Source organism: Ovis canadensis, chromosome 3 (genome assembly GCF_042477335.2).
Source record: "Ovis canadensis isolate MfBH-ARS-UI-01 breed Bighorn chromosome 3, ARS-UI_OviCan_v2, whole genome shotgun sequence".
Classification (NCBI taxonomy): domain Eukaryota; kingdom Metazoa; phylum Chordata; class Mammalia; order Artiodactyla; family Bovidae; genus Ovis; species Ovis canadensis.
In genome coordinates this window covers 63,783,076-63,806,578 of record NC_091247.1, presented here as the reverse complement: position 1 = coordinate 63,806,578, position 23,503 = coordinate 63,783,076, and the positions used below count along the sequence as shown (strand labels likewise).

At 38.7% G+C, this 23,503-nt stretch overlaps 1 long non-coding RNA gene across 1 annotated transcript in view; it reads right to left on the bottom strand.

Annotated features, from left to right (window-relative positions):
- LOC138436920 (uncharacterized) overlaps positions 1–23,503 on the bottom strand; it is a 426,009-nt gene that overhangs the window by 311,963 nt on the left and 90,543 nt on the right. Inside the window, exon 3 of the long non-coding RNA XR_011255667.1 lies at positions 6,184–6,236. This is a non-coding gene — a long non-coding RNA (uncharacterized lncRNA). The remainder of the gene's footprint in view (positions 1–6,183; positions 6,237–23,503) is intronic.

The following is a 23,503-nucleotide window of genomic DNA, read 5'->3' as shown; positions in this document are numbered from 1 at the left end:
GACTTAGCAGCAGAGGCATCGGGCCTTGGGACACTAAGTCCAGCTCCAGACACAGAAGTAACAGCACTACCAGAGACAGCAGTCCATGCAGCTGAGATGACGGGTCCCTGGCATTCAATTCTCAGCAGCTGCAACGGTGATTTCATCTTCAGACTAACTCTGCAGTGTTGGAGCACTTCTCCTGGAAGCTTCTCCCCCAACTCTCAATGATTTTAAGAGGGTGAGAGGGAACCAAATATCATTAATAAATGCATTTTCTTCTTGAAACAGCCAGAGTGGTTTCTGTCGCCTACAATTAAGAACACTGACAATAGGAATTTCTGAAGCCAAAGGGACAGGAACTCGGGGCACACAGAACTTTGACAGCTGTCTATGCTCTGTGAGGGGTGCTCTCCTCTCCTGCTGGTGACAGGGTACAGAAAAGGGGCCATCCCTTCCTGGGGCATATAGGGGAGATATGGGCAGGGGCTATCCCTGCTTTTCAACACAAGGCAACCTCATAAGCTAAGGCGAGTTCTCCTTTAAATCAGTGATGTCTGCAGATGTAAGTTCCTTTGACGCCCGTCTAAAGCTATGTAACACAGAAAAGCTTCAAAATGTGACCTCAGACCAAGTTAAGCTTCAATAATCTCCCTTATCCCTCCCCTCCCCAGTCCTAGCTTGATCTTTCACTTCGACTCTTTCCAGACTCCCAGTTACCTCCTGTCTCAAACTCCTCTCTCCCACCAACCTCAGTCAAACTTGTAACCAACCCCTTTAAAGTGTAACAGCTAAAAGTAGCTAAGAGTATTATCCTTTGCCTGTAGTATTTGCAAGATACAGGAATCAAAGACTTGGACTAAACGAACAAGACCTCCTGGTGAAATTCCAAGCATCAGCCCAGTCAGTAAAGGAAATTTGTGTTTGACTTGTTTCTATTTTTATTTATTTGTTTGTTTGTTTTTGCAATGAGGACTTCCCACGGTGATTACAAAGCCATTACACAGGAAGGAAGGAGTCTAACATTTATTAAAAGGTACCATGCTGGATGCTTTTTCTAACAGTGCCACATCTACCCCCTGCCTTCCAGACTTCAGCTGCATCAACCACCTTGTGGCTCCTTCAACATGCCAAGCACTCTCTAGCCTCAGGTCTCTGCACCCACCAGTGCTTCTGCATGAAGCACTGTTTGCCCAGATATTCACACGGCTCACTCCCTCACCAGCTTAAAGTCTCTGCTCATATATCCTTAATTAGAAATACCTTCTCTGACTGCATACCCCTAACCTCCTTACTCCTGGTATTCTTATTCCCCCTTACTTATAAGTTCTCCATATCACTAATCACCATATAACACACTTGCTTATTAATTTACTGTCCAGCCCTCTCTACTCCCTCCACCACCAGAATGTAAGTTCAATAAAGGCAAGGATGTTTTCCTTTTGTTCCCAGCACCTAGAATAATCACTGGACTGAAGTAAGTGCTCAATAAAAATTTTTGAATAATTTAAGTTTATACAGAATGTGAGCGTTGGACTATAAAGAAAGCTGAGAGCTGAAGAATTGATGTGTTTGAACCGTGGTGTTAGAGAAGACTCTTAAGAGTTGCTTGGACTGCAAGATCAAACCAGTCAATCCTAAAGGAAATCAGTCCTGAATATTCATTGGAAGGACTGATGCCTAAGCTGAAACTCCAATTCTTTGGCCATCTAATGCAAAGAACTGACTCATTGGAAAGACCCTGATGCTGGGAAAGATTAAAGGCAGGAGGAAAGGGGGACGACAGAGGATAAGATGGTTGGATGGCATCACCAACTGTATAGACATGAGTTTGAGCAAGCTCTAGGAGTTGGTGACGGACAGAGAAGCCTGGCATTCTGCAATCCATGGGGTCTCAAAGAGTCGGACACGACTGAGTAACTGAACTGAACTGAACTGATACAGAATGATGTAACCATCATTCTCATTTTCAGAAAAAAAATAATTATGTTCAGGAAAATTAAATGAGTTACTCAAGGTCCCCAACTAACCCATCATGAAGCCTAACTCTTTACAGCAACAAAGACCAAGCTTGCTCACCCTCCACCATTCTAGCAAAGTTAATCACAGAAATCATAGATAGGATCAAAGCCCAGTTCCTTAGTAACTTCCCAGCCCCTTCCTGGAGGTTTATGCTTGTATTGCTCAAGGTAACATGGGTTGCTGCATCTGATAAACCTTCATTCCTAAGTGGATTAATACAATAAATGAATCTGACACCCCTGTTCCTGGTAGGAATGTTCTCCAACTGATGAATCAGGGATACAGGCTCTTTCTAACTTGTGAGTGCACCATCTTTGTCACATGGCTAACAACATTGCCTCAGGAATCATTCCAGCCAGCTTTAAGGAGAAAAAGGCATGAAGATCAAATTGAGACTTCTGCTCACACTGCACTGGCTAGCACTCAGTCACATGACTAACTCAGCTGCAAAGGAGTCTGGGAAATGTATAGTGTGATTGCGAGCCCAGGAAGAGGAGAAAGGGGTTACAGTGATCGATTACTAGCTTTAATAAGACCTAAGAGCATCTTCTATTAACAACTCAGACATTCATGTGCCCAACTACTGAGTGTGGAAACACCATGCAAAATGGGGGACCACCATAGAGTTCAGGTGTCCTGGGTTCAAATTCCAGGCCCACCACTGAGCACTTGCTTGAACTAAGTGAGGTTACTCGGCTCTCTAAGTCTCAAGTTCCTCAACTGTAAAATGGGAACCGTAATAGCATCTATTTCATCAGTTTTTATAGAGGAAAAGCTGAGAAAATGCTGGTTGGGTATGTAACACCGTCTTGACACATGGCTATTTTTAGGGGGAAGATGTTCAGAAGAGGGGTATCCAGCTTCTTTTCCCAATGTTCTTCCCTTTAAGCTAGCCAGTGGTCCAGAGAGCCATTCTAGGTCTCAATGCTTAAATGAGACAAGTGTTGTCCCCACTTGACAAGTGACCTGTGAGTCCTCTCTGTTGCATCCTACTGATGGTTTCTGACAAATCCCCCAGTATCTGTTTGCATAAGTAAGTTTGAAATGCCCTTTCCATTAACAGAGGAGCTCTGCTATTAACTAATTACACTTTGGCTTTTCCTGTGTTTGCTGCCGTGCCAGGGAGAAGAGGCCAAGTGTGAAGTGGCCTTTGGCACAGTACAAAGGCTTCTGCAGATTAGGATGGGTGGGGGCTGGTGTGGGTGTGGGGGCTGCTGTTTTCTCTCCTTTCCTTTCTACAAATCTGGTTGTTGGGAAAGAAACCTGCTGAAAAGAGGACCCCTGGAGGAGCTGCTCTGAATTCCCCAAAGGAATTGGAGAAGCTTAGATTTTTAGAAAAATATTGATGTTCAAAAAACATATTAGATGAACTGCTCAAGATCACCAAGCAAATACCAGGTTTGATTATGGTAGCGTCCTGATGGAAAAAGTTGAGTCTCAGACACTGAGACTAATTCTGATCCCATGACCAACATCTGCAGGAGTGGCCTGTCCAGTCCCACCTTCTTCTGTGTCTTCCTCCACATTGGTAAAGGAAAAAAAAAAGAAAGAAAAACTTGGTTTTGGAATGAGTCACTAGTGAGTTCAAATCCAAGCTCTGCCACTTAGGCAAGTTATATAACCTCTGAATCTCAGCTTCCCTACATGTAAAGTAAAAATATCTATCTCAAGGGGATACCCCAGGATTGACTGTGAGAAAGGTGACTCAAAGTAGCTATCAAGTAAATGCTAGTAGATAGAAGCTTCCTACTCTCCCCTATATCCTGAGATCTCTCATGGCTGTAGACTTTGATGTCACCCAGTGTGAAAATGTCCTTAAGGTCTCACCCCTCTCTGAGGTGTTATCACTTTAATATGATGCAGTGGGTAGCTGAGGGGTGGAAAAGCTTGCCACACCTTGAATAAGAAGCAGATATCTCTGATACACTGAAACAGCCCAACAGAAACTCACTTAGTAGGATCTGAAGAGACCTCTGGGAGACAACTCCTACTGAGTGAAGGAGCTAGAAATTATGTACTTTGTCCAGGAGAAAGCCTTTTGCACAGAAAAGGATAAGAGGTTTTAAGCTGGAGTCAATCAAATCTATCCCTCTCCCAGCTACATGGATAGGTGTCTAGGTCCTGGATGTAGAAAATAAATAAAACAGAACAGTGCTCCACTTCCAGTTAGGGTGTAGAAAATCACAAACGACTGTTGCTACCACACTAACAATGAGCACAAGACAGCTAAGTGAAAAATCACAATTGTTTAAAAATCATCAGAGAACTGAAGATGCAAAGAAGGGAAAACAAACTCAATTTCAAAAAGCAGTGACCCCTTCCTGACAAGAAGAGTGCCTTGATGCTTTCATCATTGGTGAAGACACAGACGAACAGAAATCTCCCATGGATAGGGTTAAGGAGAAACCTGTCAAACTATTGGTAAACTTATAGCAGTGAATGGGTTGTCATGAAAGATTAGAACCCTGAGGAGGTCCTAATACACCATGCACAGCCCTAACTTAGGGGCAGAGGGATACTGACTTGGCTCAAACACCAGCAGTCTTATGGGATTCCACTTAGGAGATGCCCCATGCCAGTCCGTGAACCCGCACATACCCATTGACCCATTCTCATTGTTCTCATCTACACCCAGAGTTTAGTATGCTGAGGGCTGGGGGTAAAGGCAAGAGGGATGAGATAGATCCTTCTGAGGTACCCAGGGCCTTCCCAAAGTGCAAGGCTGAAGCCAGAGGTTTGAGAAAAATCCCTCCTGGGCACTTGGGGCCCCTATCACGTGCATTACAGCCATTCTCCAAAATATGTGCGCAAGGCATCTGAATGGAGAGATATCTTCAAGATGCAGAAAGCTGAGGGTAAAACTGGGACGCAAAGAGAATGCTTTCATATGTATATTTTATATTTCTAAAAGATAAAGAATTTTTTGAGATCTCACCAGTGCCCAGATTCCAAACCCTGATAAAGAGAGTTCTGATTCTTTCCTCACATTGTTTTAAGGCAGTGGTAAAATGAATCTAACTTCAGCTGCAATCAAGCCCAGACTCAGCTGAACTACTCAGATGAGATTGACTCATCTCTCAACACATGCTCTCAGGAAAACAAACATGGTCCCCTTCGCTGGAGGTGACTTTTTTTACTTTAAGGATCCCCAGCCCCCAGGACATGGGCCAATACTGGTCCATGGCCTGATACTGGTCCATGGCCTGTTAGGAATCAGGCCACAGAGCAGGAAGTGAGCAGCAGGCAAGGGAGTGAAGCTTCGTCTACATTTACAGATGTTCCCCATTGCTCACATTACCACCTGAGCTCCACTTCCTGTCACTTCAGCCGCAGTATTAGATTCTCATAGATTCTTATATATCATAATGTAAAAATAATATAAATAAAGTACACAATAAATGTGATATGCTTGAATCATCCTGAAACCACCTGCCAGCACACCCTCCAGTTCATGGGAAAATTGTCTTCCACAAAACCAGTCCCTGGTCCCAAAAAGGTTGGGGACCACTGATTTACTTAATTTCTACTGTTGTTCTATACAAAATATCCCATACATTAAAATATATGAAAGCTGCGAAGAAGCAAGGAAATATTCCTCATGTTCAAAAGAAGAAATAGTCAACTGAAGCATATTGAGATGGCCCAGGTAGAGACTTTAAAACAACATTGATAAATATTTCAAAGAAGCCAGTGGAAAAAAAATACATGCATGAGTAGATTAGTAATTTCAGAAGAGAGGAAAAAAAAACTATTAAAAAAAGACCCAAAGGAAATAAAAGAAACAAAATAATGATATCAAAAGTAGATTTTATTTAATGGACTTAACATCAAATTTGATATAGCAGAGGAATAGATTAATGAGCTTAAACATAAATCAATAGAAATTACCCAAACAAAAAGTGAAATAAAAAGAAGAACTCTGGGATAACAACAAAAGGTATAGAAAACATGTACTTGAAGTTCTAGAAGGAAAAGAGAGCAATAAATGGGTAAATATGTTTTTTGTTATTTTTAAAGAAATAACAACCAAGTACTTGCCAAAATAAACCTATAGATACAAGAAGCTCAAAGAACCCAAGTAGGATAAATACAAAGAAAATCACACCTAGCTGTACCTAAACTGCTGAGACTCAAAGAGAAAATTCATAAAAATAGCCAGAGGAAAAATGATACATTACTTACAGGGAACAACAATGAGAATGAAGCCAGAAAACTGGAACAACTTCTTTATAGTGCTATAAGGAAAAAAGAAAAAACTATCAACTTAATATTTCATATCCTGCAAAAGCAGAGGCAATATACAAATGTTTTCAGAGAGAAACAAAAATGGAGACAGTTTGTCTCCAGCAGACCAGTACTACAAGAAATGTCCCCTTCAAAATGCTTTATATATAGACAATTATGTGTATATGTGCAAGTGTATAACATATATGTCTCTGTATACATGTAGAGAGAGAGATCTATCCAAACACTTATATATACATATGTATATATTTTGTATGTATGTATGTGTGTGTGTATACATAAAGAGAGAGAGATACTGAGACAAATATGCAGAGAGTATATACATATATATGTAAAAAACTACTGATTTTTAAAAATACAGCTGCAATAATGATGATTCATTATGAGGTTTATAGCACAAATAGAAATAAAATATATGAAAACAAAAGCACAAAGGCAAAAGGCAGGTAAATGGATCACTGTTGTAAGGTCCTTACATTATTCATAATGTATGAATGTATTTGAAGGTAGATTGTGATCACTTAAAGATACATACTTTAATTTCTGAAGTGCATATGTTGTAAAAAAAAAATTACACAAAAAGTATAGCTAAAAAGTCAATAGAGAAGACAAATCAGAAAACTAAAAAATACTTGATTCACCCAAAAGAATACAGAAAGAAAAAAAAAGAAACAAAGAACATATGGTGGAAATACCAAAATGGTAGACTGAGCCCACTCATACATTTAATTACATTAAATAAAAATAGATTGAACACACCAACTGTACGGCATAAATTGCCAGACTGGATAACAAAGTAAGACTTACCTATATGTTATTTTAAAGTAACATATGTTAAATGTAAAGACACAGATAGAATGAAAGGAAGCATAAAAAAGCTCATGTGCTATATTAAAATCAGACCAAGTAGATTTTTAACACAAAATGTTTTACCACAGACAAAGAGAGCATCTCGTAATGATAAATGGGGTCAATTCATCAGGAACACCTAATAATCCTAAGTGTGTACATACTCAAAACAGGGTTTCAAAATTCACAACATGGAAACTGACAGAACTAAAAAGAAAAATAGAGAAATACACATGTATAGTTGCAGATTTTAACACCCTACTCTATTTTTGCTGATACAAAAAAATAGATCAAAAAATCAGTAAGAATATAAGAGTTGGACACCACTTTTACGCAACTTGACATAATTGACATTTATAAAACACTACTACCCAAACCTACAAATAGTCCATTAATTTCAGGTGCATCTAAAACCTTTATCAAGATAGGCTACATCAGTTCAGTTCAGTCGCTCAGTCGTGTCCGACTCTTTGCGACCCCATGAATCACAGCACGCCAGGCCTCCCTGTCCATCACCAACTCCCGGAGTTCACTCAAACTCACATCCATCGAGTCAGTGATGCCATCCTGCCATCTCATCCTCTGTCGTCCCCTTCTCCTCCTGCCCCCAATCCCTCCCAGCATCAGAGTCTTTTCCAGTGAGTCAACTCTTCACATTAGGTGGCCAAAGTACTTTAGTTTCAGCTTTAGCATCATTCCTTCCAAAGAAATCCAGGGCTGATCTCCTTCAGAATGGATTGGTTGGATCTCCTTGCAGTCCAAGGGACTCTCAAGAGTCTTCTCCAACACCACAGTTCAAACGCATCAATTCTTTAGCCCTCAGCCTTCTTCAAAGTCCAACTGTGAACATCCAACGTCCATACATGTCCAACATCCATACATAACTACTGGAAAAAAACATAGCCTTGACTAGATGGACCTTAGTCGGCAAAGCAATGTCTCTGCTTTTGAATATGCTGTCTAGGTTGGTCATAACTTTTCTTCCAAGGATTAAGTGTCTTTTAATTTCATGGCTGCCAGTCACCATCTTCAGTGATTTTGGAGCCCCAAAAAAATAAAGTCTGACACTGTTTTCACTGTTTCCCCATCTATTTCCCATGATAGGCTACATGCTGGGACATAAAACAAATCTGAAAAGTTTATCAAAGACTTAGAATCATATCAAAGTATCAAAATACAATTCTGTGATCACAGAAGAATTTAGATAGGAATTACAATAAGATAACCTAGAAAATATTGAAATGTTTCAAAATTTAAATACACACTTTTTATTGAAGACTTCCAATGTTATATTAGTTTCAGGTGTACAATACTGTGATTTGATATTTCTGTACATCACAAAATGATCACCGCAATAAGCCCAGTTAGTCACTATACAAAGTTATTACATTACTCCCTATACCTTACAACCCCCAAATCTATTTTATAATGGGGAGTTTTTACCTCTTGATGCCCTTTATCTATTTCACTTATTCCCCACCTTCTCCTCTCTGGCAATCACGTTTTTCTCTGTATCTATGAGTTGTTTTTGTCTCACTATGTTTGTTCATTTATTTTTCTAGATTTCACAAGTAGGTGAAATCATACAATATTCGTCTGTCTCTGTCTTATTTCATGGAACATCCACTAGCTCCATCCATGTTATCATAAATGGTAAGATTTCATTCTTTTTATGGATGAGTAATAGTCAATTGTATATATATATGTGTGTGTGTGTGTGTGTGTGTGTGTGTGTGTGTGTGTCTTTATATATTGCATCTTCTTTATCCATTCATCTCTTACTGGATATTTGGGTCATTTCCATAGCTTGGCCATTGAAAATAATGCTGGGATGCATGTTGGGGTGCATGTGTGGGTGTGTTTAGTCACTCAGTCATGTCTGACTCTTTGCAACCCCATGGACTGTAGCCTGCCAGGGTCCTTTGCCCACGGGCTTCTCCAGACAAGAATACTGGAGTGTTGCCATGCCCTCTTCCAGGGGATTCTCCCAACCCAGGGGTCAAACCCAGGTCCCCTGCATTGCAGGCAGATTCTTTACCATCTGAGCCACCAGGGAAGCCCATGAATACTAGAGTTGGTATCCTATCCCTTCCCCAGGAGATCTTCCCGACCCATGAATTGAACCAGGGTCTCCTGGATTACAGGTGGATTCTTTATTAGAATGCGTCAATCTTTTCAATTTATTATTTTCATTTTATTTGGATAAATATTCAGAAGTGGAATTGCTGTATTGTACATGAGTTCTGTTTTAATTCCTCGAGAAAGATCCATACTGTTTTCCATAGTGTTTGTACCAACTGGTACTCCCACTCACAGTGCATGAGGATTCCTTTTTCTTTGCATCCATGCCAACAATAGTTAATTTCTCATGTTTTCGATCATAGTGATTCTGACAGGTGTAAGGTGATATTTCATTGTGGTTTTGATTCACATTTTTCTGATGACCAGGGATATTGAGCATGAATTAACGTGCCTGTTGGCTATCTGCATGTTTTCTTTGGAAACAATGTCTACTCGGGTCCTCTGCTCACTTTTTTAATCAGATTTTTTTATATTGAATTGTATGAATTCTTTATCTCTTTTGGATACTAGCCCTTTGTTTGATATATTATTTGCAAATATCTTCTCCCATTCAGTAGGTTACCTTTTCTTTTCCTCCTTTGTGCAAAAGTTTTTTTTTTTTACTATGATGTAGTCTCATTTGTTTAATTTTTGGTCTTGTTACCCTGGCCTTAGCAGATAGATCCCCCCAAAAATATTGCTAAGACCAGTATTGAAGAGCTTACTGCCTGTTTTTCTCCAATTCAATGGCTTCAGGTCTTACATTTAAGTCTTCAAACTATTTTGAATTTATTTCTGTACATGTAGTGAGAAAGTGGGCTAATATTATGTTGCACGTAGCTGTCCTAAAGCTACATTTACTGAAAACTATCTTTTCCCCATTATGTGTCCTTGCCTCCTTTGTTGTAGACTCAGTTCAGTTCAGTCGCTCAGTCATGTCCGACTCTTTGTGACCCCATTAATTGCAGCACTCCAGACCTCCCTGTCCATCACCAACTCCCGGAGTTCACTCAAACTCACGTCCATCAAGTCAGTGATGCCATCCAGCCATCTCATCCTCTGTCGTCCCCTTCTCCTCTGGCCCCAATCCCTCCCAGCATCAAAGTCTTTTCCAATGAGTCAACTCTTCGCATGAGATGGACAAAGTACTGGAGTTTCAGCTTTAGCACCGTTCCTTCCAAAGAACACCCAGGACTGATCTTTAGAATGGACTGGTTGGATCTCCTTGCAGTCCAAGGGACTCTCAAGAGTCTTCTCCAACACCACACTCCAAAAGCATCAATTCTTCGGCCCTCAGCTTTCTTCACAGTCCAACTCTCACATCCATATATGACCACTGGAAAAACCACAGCACTGACTAGATGGACCTTTGTTGGCAAAGTAATGTCTCTGCTTTTGAATATGCTATCTAGGTTGGTCATAACTTTCTTTCCAAGGAATAAGTGTCTTTTAATTTCATGGCTGCAATCACCATCTGCAGGGATTTTGGAGCCCAGAAAAATAAAGTCTGACACTGTTTTCAGTGTTTCCCATGGGAAATAGATGGGAAGTGATGGGACCAGATGCCATGATCTTCATTTTCTGAATGTTGAGTTTTAAGGCAACTTTTTCACTCTCCTCTTTCACTTTCATCAAGAGGCTTTTTAGTTCCTCTTCACTTTCTGCCATAAGGGTGGTGTTATCTGCATATCTGAGGTTATTGATATTTCTCCCTGCAATCTTGATTCCAGCTTGTGCTTCTTCCAGCCCAGCATTTCTCATGGTGTACTCTGCATATAAGTTAAATAAGCAGGGTGACAATATACAGCCTTGAAGTATCCTTTTCCTATTTGGAACCAGTCTGTAGTTCCATGTCCAGTTAATGTGGGTTTATTTCCAGGTTCTCCATTCTATTCCATGAATCTATGTGTCTGTTTTTATGCCAGCACCATACTTTATTATTATAGCTTTATAGTAGGGATTGAAATCAGGGACAGGATGTCTACAGCTTTATCTTCTTTCTCAAGATTGCTTTGACTATTTGGGATCTTGTGTTATTTTATACAAATTTTAGGATTATTTGTTCTAGATCTGAGAAAAATGCTATGGGTATTTTTATACAAATTGCATTGGAGATTCAATGAATCTATAGTTTTCAGAGTACGGTTCTTTCACCACCTTAGATTTATTCCCGGTTTGTAAATTCTTTGTGATACAATTTTAAGGAAATGTGTTCTTAATTTCTTTCTGATAGTTTACTGTATAAAAGTGCAACAGATTTCTGTATATTAATTTTATATACTGTAACTTTACTGAATTTCTTTATTAGTTCTAATAGTTTTTTGGTGGCTTCTCTAGGTTTTCTATATGTATTAGTAGTATCATATCACCTGCAAATAAGGAGAGTTTTAGTTCTTCTCTTCCAACTTGGATGCCTTTTCTTATTGCCTTGTCTAATTCCTGTGACTAGGACTTTTCAATATTATGTTAAGCAAAAGCAGTAAGAATGGGTGTCCTTGTCTTGTTCCTGATCTTAGAGGAAAAGTTTTCTGATTTTCAACATTGACTGATGTTAACTATAGGTTGGTCATATATGGCCTTTACATTTATATTGAGTTATGTTTCTTCAGTACCCATTTTGTTAAAAAATTTTTTATCATAAATAGATGTTAAATTCTGTCCAAAGCTTTTTCTGCATCTATTGAGACAATCATATGATTTTTATTCATTTTGTTCATGTGGTATATCATATTGATTGATTGACAGATATAGAACCATCCTTGCATTTCTATAATAAATCTTGATATATGATCCTTTTAACATATTGTTGAATTAGGGTTGCTATTATTTTGTTGAGGATTTTTGCATCTATGTTCCTCAGGGCTATTGGTAATTTTTTTTTTTCAGTTTTTGACTTATTTTGTAAACAGGACAATACTGGCCTTGTAGAGTGAGTTTAGAAGCACTTTCTCCTCTAATTTTTTTTGAAATAGTTTGAGAAGGCTAGACATTAGCTCTTCTTTGTATGTTTGGTAGGACTCACCCATGAATTCATCTGGTCCTGAACTTATTCTTGTTGCAAAATTTTGATTACTGATTCAGTTTCATTACTAGGATTGGTTTGTTTGTATTTTCTATTTCTTCTTGATTCAGTCTTAGAAAATTACTTGCTTCTAGAAACATTTCTTCTAGTTTCTCCAATTTGTAGGCATATAATTGTTCATAGTAGTCTCTAATGATTCTTTGCATTTCTGTGATATCAACTGTAACTTTTCCTTTCTTATTTCTAATGTATTTGGGCCCTTTTTTTTCTTGATGAGTCTGACTAAAGGGTTATTAAGTTTGTTCATCTTTTCATAAGACTAGCTCTTAGTCTCATTGATCTTTTCTATTGTTCTTTTTTAAGTCTATTTCATTTATTTCTACTCTGATCTTCATTACTTTCTTCCTTCTACTAACTTAGGTTCTCCATTTGTTCTTCCTTCCCTAATCCACTTTCCTAATCAATCTTCCTTCCTTTCCAACTTTTAGGTGTAAAGTTAAATGGTTTACTTGAGATTTTTTTTTACATTGTTTCTTTAGGTTGGCCTGTATCACTATGAACTTCATTCTTAGAACTGTGTTTTGCTGCATCTCACAGATTTTGAAAAGTTGTGTTTCCATTTTCATTTGTTTTGAGGAATTTTTTTTTCTCCTTTGATTTCTTCATTGACCCATTGGTTGTTTTGTAACATGTTGTTTAGCCATTGCACGTCTGTGCTTTTTACAGAGTTCTTCTGGTAACTGATTTCCAGTTTCATACTGTTGTGGTCAGAAAAGATGCTTGATATGGTTTTAATTTTCTTAAATCCATTGAGACTTATTTTGTGGCCTAACATGTGATCTGGAGAATGTTCCATGTGCACTTGAAAAGAATGTTTATTCTGCAGTTTTTAGATAGAATATTCCGTATGTATCTATTAAGTTCATCTAATCTAATGTGTCATTTAAAGCCAATGTTTCCTTATTGATTTTCTGGCTAGATGATCTATCCATTTATGTACATACTCAGTCACTCAGTCATAACCAACTCTTTGTGACCTATGAAATTTAGCCCACCAGGTTCCTCTGTCCATGAGATTTTCCATGCCAGAATACTGGAGTGGGCTGCCATTTCCTCCTCCAGGGGAATTTCCTGACACAGGGATCAAACACGCATCTCCTGTGTCTCCTATAGTGCAGGCAGATTCTTTACTGCTGGGCCATTGGGGAGGCCCATTTGTGTAAGTGGGGTGTTAAAGTTGCCTACTATTACTGTATTTCTGTCAACTTCTCCCTTCATGTCTGTTAATATTTGCTTTATATATTTAGATGCTTCTATGTGGCTATGGTTTTTCCTGCGGTCATGTACGGATGTGAGAGTTGGACTGTGAAGAAGGCTGAGCACCGAAGAATTGATGCTTTTGAACTGTGGTGTTGGAGAAGACTCTTGAGAGTCCCTTGGATTGCAAGGAGATCCAACCAGTCCATTCTGAAGGAGATCAACATTGGGATTTCTTTGGAAGGAATGATGCTAAAGCTGAAGCTCCAGTACTTTGTCCACCTCATGCGAAGAGTTGACTTATTGGAAAAGACTCTGATGCTGGGAGGAGTTGGGGGCAGGAGAAGAAGGGGATGACAGGGGATGAGATGGCTGGATGGCATCACGGACTTGATGGACGTGAGTCTGAGTGAACTCTGGGAGTTGGTGATGGACAGGGAGGCCTGGCATGCTGGGATTCATGGGGTCACAAAGAGTTGGACACGACTGAGTGACTGAACTGAACTGAACTGGGTGCATAAATATTTACATATATTATATCTGCTTCTTGCATTGCCCTATTTATCATTATATAAAGCCCATCTTTTTCTCTTGGTACAGTCTTTGCTTTAAAGTCTGTTTATTCCAATATGAGTACTAGAATAATAAGAAAGTTTCATCCTGGCTTTTTTTCTGTTTCTATTTGCATGGGATAGCCTTTTCCATCCTTCAATTTCAGTCTATGTGTGTCTTTATATCTGAAGTGAATCTCCTGTATGCAGCATATATATGGGCCTTATTTTTTTTCAATCCATTCAACCACCATATGTCTTTCGAGTGTAGTATTTACTTTGTTTACATTTAAAGTGGTTACTGATAGGTATGTACTTAATGCTATTTTAAAAGCCTGTTTTCTGATGTTCTGTAGTTCTTATCTGATCCTTTCTTCTTTTCTTGGTCTCTTCCCTTGTAGTTTGGTAATTTTCTTTAGTGTTAGGTTTGGGTTTCTTTCCCTTTGCTTTTTGTGTATATACTGTAGGTTTGTGTTTACCATCAGTTTCATATTTATGACATGTATGATATAGCTGTAGTTATGTTTAATTTTGAATGCATTCTAAAAGCACTACATTTTTACTATACCTACACACACACTTCAAGTTTTTGATATCACATTTTATTTACTTCTATTTACCTTTATTTTACTGCTTTTTATTTCATAGATTTCTTAACTGTTTCAATTATAGCTGATTTCACTGTTTTCTTTTGTCCTTTATACTAACTTTTAAAAGGTTGAGTCACTATTCTGTTTATTTTCCTTTACCAGTGAGATATTTTTCTTTCATTTTTTTTTCTTATTCCTAGTTGCAGTCTTTTCTGCTTAAAGACCTTTTAACATTTCTTATAATGCCAGTTAAGTGGTAATGAATTCAACTTTTGTCTGGGAAACTGTTTATATCCTCTTCAGTTTGAATCACTTTGCCAGATAGAGTATTCTTGGTGGTTAGCTTTTTTCTGTTCAGCAATTTAAATATATCCTGCCACTTCCTTTTAACATGCAAAAGTTTTGCTGAAAAATCAGCTAGTAATATTATGGGGGTTTCCTTGTATATGACTATTTTTTTATATTGCCTTAAAAAATTCTCTCATTATCTTCAACTTTTAGCATTTTATGATTTTCTTGGTGTGGATCTCTTTGGGTTCATTTTGTTGGGAATTCTATGTGCTTCTTGCACCTAAATACTGTTTCTTTCTCCAAGTTAGGTAAGTTTTTAGTCATTTCTTCAAATAAGTTTTCTACCCCCTCTTTCTTTTTTCCCTCTAAGACCCCTATAATGCAAATGCTGGCATACTTGATGATACCCCAGAGGTCCCTTAAACTCTTTTTTTTTTTTTAACTTTTTCTTCTTTTTGCTTTTCTGCTTGGGTGATCGCCACTATTCTGCCTTTCATATCACTGATCCATTCTTCTCTATCATCTAATCTGCTGTTGATTCCCTCTAGTGTATTTTTCATTTTAGTTATTGCATTCTTCAGCTCTGATTGATTCTTTCTTATATTTCCTAACTTCAACCAAGTTCAGTGAGCATCTTTATGATTATTACTTTGACCTCTTTATTAAGGTAAACTATTCATCTTAGTTTCATTGGGCTTATATCTGGGGTTTTATTTCGTTCTTTGTTTGGAACATATTTCTCTGTCTTCTCATTTTGTTTAACTCTGTGACTGCATGTGCCAAGTGGATTTGGCAGGCCAACTAGAGCTGGAGCAGATAGGGGCCATGGGGGCCTCAGACCTCATTACAATAGGGCTTCCCTAGTTGGACAGCTGGAGATGGAGCAGGAATGGGCCAGAGGGTCCTAGTGTACACCACACTAGTGCTGCTCTGGTAGAAGAGCTAGAGTCAGTGTAGGCCAGGGGCATGCTGAGGTAACTTTGATCGTCTGACTAGAGTACCTGGACTGTATTCCTACCTATGCTATCAACGTGGAGGGGAAGTGAAAAAAGAAGAGTTCCAGCAGTTCCCATTCACTTGGCAGATGCTCTGCAGTTAGTATGGAGAAGGAAATGGCAACCCATTCCAGTGTTCTTGCCTAGAGAATCCCAGGGACAGGGGAGCCTGGCGGGCTGCCATCTATGGGGTCGCACAGAGTCGGACACAACTGAAGTGACTTAGCAGCAGCAGCTACAGTTAGTAAATGGGTTTTCTTCATGCAGAATAGATGCCTTTTAAAACCATTGTTTTTCCTCTGTGCTCCAGAGAGCATGAGTCCGCATGCAGCCTCTCCTCAGTAATATCCCTCTCTCTGTGGGTTGCCAAGACCATGTCTCCACCTCTCCTATGTGGTCCCTCCATTGTTTCTTGTGCAGAAGGTAATACAATCAGCCCCCAGTTCTTCTTCAAGAGAAACTGCTCTATATATGTGTGTGAAATTCAGTATGTCTGGTGGGAGGAAGTGATCTCAGGTTCTTCCCATCCTGCTATCTTAGACCAAATTACCACTTCTAAATAAACTATAGCTCAAAAAAGAAATCATAAGGAAAATTAGAAAATGTCTCTAACTAAATACTAAAGAAAACACAACATGACAAAATTTGTGAGATGCAGATAAAGCTGAGTGTAGAGGAAACTTTAGAAATTTAAATGCTTATAGTAGGAAAAAAAAAGGAGTAAATCAAACACTTAAATTTCTACCTTAAGAAGCAAGAAAAAGGGCAAATTAAAACCAAGTCAAGTAGAAGACAGCCAATAATAGCATAAATAAATAAAATAGAAAATGGGAAAAAAAATTTTTTAATTAGAAGTTGGATATTTGAAAAATTAATGAAGCTCATAAATTCTTAATAAAACTGGACAAGAAAAAAGAAAACACAAAATACCAAAGAGTAAAAGAGGAGACATCATTTAAATATTAAAAAAATAATAAGAGGATGCTATGAACAAATGGATGGCAAATTTAATAGTAATAACATACATAAAAATGGAAAATTTATTTGAAAAATACACAACTGAAATAAGAACAAATAGAAAATCCAAAGGATCCTGTATTTATTAAAGAAATTAAACTCATAATAACATACCTACTGGCTTCCCTAATGGCTCAGGGGTAAAGATTCTACCTGCCAATGCATGAGGTGTGGGTTTGATTCCTGAGTCAGGAAGATCCCCTGAGAAGGAAATGGAAAACCACTCCAATATTCCTGCCTGAGAAATCACATGGACAGAAGGGCCTGGTGGTATAGAGTCCATGGGGTTGCAAAAGAATCCATCACAACTTAGCAACTAAACAACAACAACAACATACCTACTAACAAAGAAACCCCCAGGCTCAGATGACTTCACCAATTAATTATGCAAATGTTTAAGGAAGAATTAGTACCAATCTTACACAAGTGCTTTCAGAAATTAGAGGAGGAGACACACCCCAACTTGTCACATGAGAGTCATAAAATTCTAATATCAATATCTTACAATGATAGTACCAAAGAAACACAAATATCCTTCATGAACATAAAATACAAAAATCCTTAAGCAAATGTTAGCATCACAAGTTTAGCTGTATATATATATATATATATATATAGGAATATAGGAAGAGAAGGGAACTTCCTTAATCTGATAAAGGGAATCTCAAGAAACCTACTGTTTTGTCATATTTATATCCATTCTTACCACTTATATTCAGTATTATACTAGAAGTCCTAGCCAATGCAATAAGGCAAGAAAAAAATGCAATGCAAGAATATTGTAAAATCATTGTTATTTATTTATAATATGATTGCATAGGTAGAAAATCCTATGGAACCACAGAGTTAGTGGATCTAATATGTGAATGTAGAAAGGGCATAGGATATAAGGCCAATGTACAAAGAGCAATTTAATTCCTATATAGTATTAATGAGTAATTGGAAAATAATTTTTAAATTCCATTTATAATATCAAAAGTATTATATATCAAAAGCATATAATATCAAAATAGTGATAAAACTATTTTAAAATATGCAAGGCACAAAATTTTTGCAGAAAGAAGTTAAAGAGATTAATAAATGGAGAGATATTCCCATAAATTGGGAGACAAAAGATTGTTAAACATTCACTCTGTCTAAATGGATCTATATATTCAATGATATCCCAATAAAAATTTTGGTCAACTTTTTTGAAAAATTCAACTTATATCTAAAAGTTATAGTGCTATAGAAAATCCAAAATATTTGAAAAAGAATAACAAATTTGGAGGACTTATACTATACGATTTCAAGCCTTATCATAAAGTCATAATTTGACATTAATGCAAAAATAGGCAAAGAGATCAATAGAACATGGTAGAGAATCCATTGAAAGTGAAAGTGAAATTCGCTCAGTCATGTCCTACTCTGCGACTCCATGAACTATACAGTGCATGGGATTCTCCAGGCCAGAATACTGTGGTGGGTTACCTTTCCTTTCTCCAGGGGATCTTCCCAACCCAGGGATTGAACCTAGGTCTCCTGCATTGCAGGTGGATTCTTTACCTGCTGAGCCACAAGGGAAGCCCAAAAACACTGGTGTGGGTAGCCCATCCCTTCTCCAATGGATCTTCCCGACCCAGGAATCAAACCAGAGTCTCCTGCATTGCAGGTGGATTCTTTACCAACTGAGCTATGAGATATGCATATACATAGTTGGGTGACATATGTGTGTATATACAGTCAATTGATTTAAACTTTTGTTACAAAGAAAAGGCTTTCTAACATATGGCACTAAGTCAGATTGATATCTGTGTTAAAAATAAAGTGAACAATACCTACCTCAATCTTTATACAATAATTAATTCAAGAAAGATGGATCATAGGCCTAAATGTAAAAAATAGAAGTATATAGCTTCTGGAAGAAAACAGAATATCTTTGCAACCTTGAGATAGGCATAGATCTTTTAGGATGGCTGCAGAAAGCACTAACCAATAGAAAATAAACTCATGTATTAGAATTAGTCTGGGGAGGAGTTCTCTGATGGCACAGTAGTTAAGACTCCAAACTTTCACTGCTGAGGGTGTGGGTTCAATCCCTGGATGGGGAAATAAGATCCCACAAGCTGCAATGACATAGGTGAAGAAAAGGAAAAGGGAAGAAAAAAAGAATTAGTCTGGCTACAGCAGTATTTCCAGTCCCACATGCTCTTCCAAAACTTTGCCACTCCCCTACCAAGAAGTTGAGTTGACTAAGTCTTCCCTGAAACCTGGGTGATTTGGCAGCTGCTTAATTTTTAAAGTAGCATGCGACCATAATCAGTCACTAAGTCGTGTCCAACTCTTTGCAATCCCTTGAACTGTAACCCACCAGGCTCCTCTGTCTGTGGGATATCCCAGGCAAGAATACTGGAGTGAGCTGCTATTTCCTCCTCCAGAGAATCTGCACCATCCAGGGATCAAGCACTTGTCTTCTGCATTGGCAGGCAGATTCTTTACCACTGAGCCACCTGGGTAGCCCTGAGTAAAGTAGAAGTGATGCCATATGACTTCTGAAACTAGGTCAGAAGAGAAAGACAGCTGTCGTTTAATTCTCTCTCTCTCTTTCTGGGGGTGCTGCCATCCTTAGGACCCAGCCACATGGAGAGGTCATAGTATTTATTCCTAATAACAGCCCTATCTAAGATCTAAGCTGACAGTTCACTTCAGTCACTCAGTCATGTCTGACTCTTTGTGACCCCATGGACTACAGCACTCCAGGCCTCTCTGTTCATCATCAACACCCAGAATTTGTTCAAATTCATGTCCATCGAGTCGGTGAAGCCATCCAATCATTTCATCCTCTGTCTGTCCCCTTCTCCTCCCACCTTCAATCTTTCCCAGCATCAGGGTCTTTTTCAATGAGTCAGTTCTTCACATCAGGTGGCCAAAGTATTGGAGTTTCAACTTCAGCATCAGTCCTTTCAATGAATATTCAGGACTGATTTTGTTTAGGATTGACTGGTTGGATCTCCTTGAAGTCCAAAGGACACTCAAGAGTCTTCTCCAACACCACAGCACCAATTCTCACCACAATTCAGCACCAATTCAGCACCACAGACACTCAAAAGCACCAGTTCTTCTGTGCTCAGCTTTCTTTATGGTCCAACTCTCACATCCACACATGACTACTGGAATGGCATGCTGCAGTACATGGGGTCGCAAAGAGTCAGATACAACTGAGCAACTAAGCTGAACTGAACTGAACTGTCAGCTTAGATCTTAGATGGGGCTATTAGCAGGAATAAATACTACAACCTCTCCATGTGGCTGGGTTCTAAAGGTAAGAGCACCCCCAAAAAGAGAAAGAGAAAGAGAGTCAAATGGCAGCTGTTTTCCTTTTCTGTATGGCCAGATATGTGAGTGATCAAGCCTTCAGATGACTTCAGCCTCAGTCTTTAAGCCACCTCAGCTGACATCTAAGGGGACAGAGACAAGCTATCTCTACTGAGTTCTACCAAAATTATAGATGCATGAACAAAATAAACACTGTCATTAAGTTGAAAATATTGGAGAATAGCTTGGTGGTGGTGGTGATAAGTTGCTAAGTCATGTCTAACTCTTGCAACCCCATGGACCGCAGCCCACAAGGCTCCTCTGTCTATAGGATTTCCCAGGCAAGAATACTGGAGTGGGCTGCCATTTCCTTCTCCATGAAGAATAGTTTATTATGTAGTAATAGTATCTGTAACATTATGAAAATAAGAATAATTCCGTGCATCAGAAAACACTATCAAGAAAATAAATAGGCTATCCACAGGCTGAGGAAAAGTATTTACAATACACATATCTAACAGAGGATGTGTATCATTATACACAAAGAATACCTACAAATTAAGCTTTTAAAAAATAACAGTGCTATTTTTTAATCTGCAAAATATATCACACAAAATAAGATATGGCAAATTAAACATGAAAAGCAGTTCATCATCTTTAAGTGCAAATTAAAACCATAATTTCACACCTACTGGCACAATTAAAGTGAAAAGCACTAGCAATGCCAAATATTAGAGACAGTGTGGAGCAGTATTTGGTACATGTACAAAATAGCACAATCACTTTGGAGACGTATTTGGCTATTTCTTATATCGTTAAACACACATCTATCCTACGATGTAGCATTTCACAACTAGGTATTTACACAAAAGAAATAAAAACATGGTTCCACAAAAAGACTTATACAAGAATGTGAATAGCAGCTTTATTCATAATAGTTAAAAACCGGAAATAGCCCAAATATCCATCTCTACGAGAATAGAAAAATAAATTGTGGCACATCCATACAATGGAATACAGCCTAACAGTATAAAGAATGAACAAAATTTATATACATGCAACACCATGGGTGAATCTTGAAACCATTCTTTTAAGATGAAGAAGCCAGACACAAAGAGTACATATTTATTAGTTCATTTATATGAAGTTAAAACTAAAAGTAAGATGATAAAAATTAGAAACTGGTTTCCTCTGGGGACAAGAAAATTGATTCTAAAGGGATACAAGAGCAATTTCTGAGATGTTCTATATCTTTGTTGATTACATATGCATGTACAATTGTCAATAATCATTGAAATGAGTACTAAAGACCTGTGTACTTTATTGAATATAAATTATAGCCAATCAAAAATTAGAAAGAAATGGTCCCCTCAACTCTGTAACACACTAGTGCCTCAAGCAATCTCTAACAATGCCTCTGAAAAAGAGAAAGGCACTCCCCTGTCTAACTCTTCCCCACTCCCAAACTCTTCCACGGATCACTAACTTCCGATACAGCAGTATATTGGAGCACAGAGGCACTGAGCAGGCCCTGAGAAGAGTAGCAAAGGTATAACAGCTAAGCAGGGTGCATCAGCAGGTTCTAATTTGTTTATATACAATACCTCTTAGAGTGTCCCAGGAGTACTAGTGTCAAGTAGGAAATTTCTCAGGAGGACCCAAGGTCCTGGGTTATACAGATAGGAATAATGAGCCAATCACACCCACAGGCTGGTGGGTCAGGCTACATCAAAGACCTGAAAATCCTCTTTCACTTCAGTGACACTGCTTGCCTTAGTATGCTTCGCAAGCCACTATCTTCTCCCACCTCACTTCCACCCAACTGAGTTCTGAATCTCATTCCTGCCAGGTCTTGCAAATATACTACTGTCATTTTTCAAATATGTATTTCCCAAAGTACATGTAGACACTGACTGTGACCATACGAACTGTAGCCCACTAGGCTCCTCTGTGCATGGAATTCTCCAAGCAAGAATACTGGAGTGGGTTGCCAGTTTCCTCCTCCAGGGAATCTTCCTGACTCAGGGATTGATCCCCGATCTCCTGCATTTCAGGCAGATTCTTTACCACTGAGCCACCAGGGAAGCCTTATTCAAATATAAATTCGCCTAAAGGTATTACTTAGTTCACTATATCTTCTCAAACAGTAAAATAGAACTTTGATTGAGGTCAATTATTTTTAACAAATAACTTGGAGCATTTCTTATACCTGAACTGATCCTTAGAATTAGAGAGACCTGGATTCAAATTATGGATTGGCAATTTCCTAGTTGTGTGACCTTGGGAAAGTTACTTCATTTCTCTTACTTTCTGTTTCTCTTCTGAAGAGACAGGAATAACGATAGGGTCATCAGGGGATCAATAATGATATTGAAGTTTTAACACAGCACATGACACTTAGTAGGTGCTCAGTTAATATTAGCATTATTCAATAGAAACTGTAAGGTATACTAAAAAAAAAAAAAGTGCCTAGGACTTGGAGCAACTTTTCTTCCAGTCAGGAAGAAGATGCCCCAGAGGGAAATGTTTATCCTACCATTCAATTTAGTTCAGTTCACTCGCTCAGTCGTGTCCGACTCTGCGACCCCATGAATTGCAGCACGCCAGGCCTCCCTGTCCATCACCAACTCCCAGAGTTCACTCAAACTCACGTCCATCGAATTGGTGATGCCATCCAGCCATCTCATCCTCTGTCATCCCCTTCTCCTCCTGCCCCCAATCCCTCCCAGCATCAGAGTCTTTTCCAGTGAGTCAACTCTTCACATGAGGTGGCCAAAGTACTGGAGTTTCAGCTTTAGCATCATTCCTTCCAAAGAAATCCCAGGTCTGATCTCCTTCAGAATGGACTGGTTGGATCTCCTTGCAGTCCAAGGGACTCTCAAGAGTCTTCTCCAACACCACAGTTCAAAAGCATCAATTCTTCGGTGCTCAGCCTCCTTCAGAGTCCAACTCTCACATCCATACATGACCACAGAAAAACCATAACCTTGACTAGACGGACCTTAGTCGGCAAAGTAATGTCTCTGCTTTTGAATATGCCATCTAGGTTGGTCATAACTTTTCTTCCAAGGAGTAAGCGTCTTTTAATTTCATGGCTGCAGTCACCATCTGCAGTGGTTTAGCACAACCCAAACTACAGCAAAGTGACAAATGAACAGCGAGGCTGGGCTAATCATGGCTTCTGCTCCTTGCCAGGGGCACAGACAGTGGAGAAATGACCCAAGAAGACATCTGGTAAACAGGGAGCTTAGAGTGTCGAGCTAAGAGTGATCTCTTCTCTCAGGACTGGCGAATGAGTTAAATCCAACAAAGAGGACCTTATGGGTAGGA